The sequence below is a fragment of the Frankliniella occidentalis genome, unplaced genomic scaffold (assembly GCF_000697945.3).
Source record: "Frankliniella occidentalis isolate FOCC.00 unplaced genomic scaffold, Focc_3.1 Scaffold80, whole genome shotgun sequence".
NCBI classification, from domain to species: domain Eukaryota; kingdom Metazoa; phylum Arthropoda; class Insecta; order Thysanoptera; family Thripidae; genus Frankliniella; species Frankliniella occidentalis.
The window spans coordinates 132321-133995 of record NW_026267210.1 but is presented as its reverse complement, the minus strand read 5'-3'; the positions used below and the strand labels follow the sequence as shown (position 1 = coordinate 133995).

The window sequence follows — 1675 nt, the reverse complement described above, 5'->3', positions numbered from 1 at the left end:
CCCCTCCCCAAGCCCGACACGCCCCGCCGCACCCCACCGTTCGTACTCGGTAATGCCCGGTAATCTAATCGACGGTTGACTCGTTTCAATGCACATTCGTGGTGCGCGCGCTGCTCAGGAGGTGTATAATGTCCTCCTGGGTCATCTTCGGGGAGGCGCGATCGCTTCCTTGGTCTGGCCGCAGAGACGTCGCCGTCAGGCCATCAGGTAGCCGCGCCCAGGTCCGCGCCGGCCGCGGCCGCCAGGGAGTTGCCCGCGTAACAGAGTCCGCGATGGCCGTTCGGTCTGTCCGGGCCGCGCCGAGGCTTATCAGTCAGTCAGCGTGTGAAACAAATCGTTATCTCATCGCCAGGGCTTGGTTATTGCCTACGGGGCAGCGGAGCCAGCCGGCAAAGTCCCGCCCAGCCCCGTCCCCCGGCCGCTACGCCCTACCCCACCCCACCCCGCCGCACCGCGCTGACCGCCACGCCCTGCCTCAATCGCCGCCCAACATTCGCGAGTAAGCACTTTCCGAAACACGGCTAGAATGAACCGGATCACGTTTGGAGAGGCAGAAATGCCGTCCAAGTGCGGCAATCAGTGATAAAAAAAAATACAAAAAAACAGGCCGTGGCGCGGCGCACGTGTATCGGCCGCGCGCCGGGTCGCCAGGAAGGAAAAACACAACACACAAAAATTAAAACTGATTTTTGTATACATTTTTAATGCGACTTTCCGAAGCGAGTAGGCGATGAGAAGATGTCACCCGGCCGAGGAGTGACGCGCCCTCTTGGACCTACCCCACTACTGTCGCCCGTGCACCATGCACAGCCCCAAACGGTGGCTTCACTCACCTGCTCTCTCTCTCTCTCTCCTCCCCTCCGCAATCCCAGCACTGGCAGCAGGGACTCGGGATGTGTGCCTTATCCTCGTCGGTGCACTAGTTGGTGTCCTCGAGCGCGAGCCCGGCAGTGTGTGTCCTGGGAGTCGGTCGTCGTGCGCCGCGCGCGCGGGGGGGTTGGTGTCCAAGACCACAGCCCGCGCAGGATCAAAACACGGCGGGCTCTCGTCACTAGCGCGTCGTCTGCTAACGCGTCGTCTGCTCCGCAGACAGTTGCCGGTCGCTAGACTGCGCGTCGTCTGCAGCTGCGGATGATCTCGTTTGCTGCTGCTGCTGCTGCTGGATTGTCGTCGGCCGCCGCGCCGTCGTCAGTCATATGAGGCACTCGAAGTAGCAGGTGAAGACTTGCGTGCGTCCGGGCGCAACCACCATCCTAAGCCCCGCGGGCTCCGTGCGGCACAAGTGTGCGCTGCAGCTGCACCGCGCCGTGTGTGAGTGTGGGGTATGTGAGGTGCCGCTCGCGGAGCGGTCTGTCACGACGCCTCGACCATCTCCTTCTCTCTCTCGCGCCTCGGTGCGTCCCGGTCTGCTGCAGTCGTCGACTGATGCCACGCTCACTCGCTCGCTCTGGTACTCGCTCGGTTCGGCTGCACGGCGCGCTCCCGGCTCCCTCTCCGACCCGTCGTCAGTCAACGGCTGCGAGATGACTATATGGTGCGGCGGGACGGAGCGCCACCGCCGGGCCCCGGGCCCCGGGCCGGGCCGCGCTTGCCAGAGGCTTGCCGCCGGGGCGGGCGGGCCGGCTCGGGCCGCGCGTCCTCCTATCGTATCCGATGCGATCCTATCCACGGGGCG

At 64.5% G+C, this 1675-nt stretch overlaps 1 protein-coding gene across 1 annotated transcript in view; it reads right to left on the bottom strand.

Annotated features, from left to right (window-relative positions):
- Positions 1 to 1579, bottom strand: part of LOC113206210 (facilitated trehalose transporter Tret1-2 homolog) — a 36578-nt gene extending 34999 nt beyond the window's left edge. The window contains exon 1 of the mRNA XM_052268999.1: positions 834 to 1579. The gene's annotated coding sequence lies outside the window, so the exon portion shown is untranslated. The remainder of the gene's footprint in view (positions 1 to 833) is intronic.
- Between the last annotated feature and the right edge of the window lie 96 nt (positions 1580 to 1675).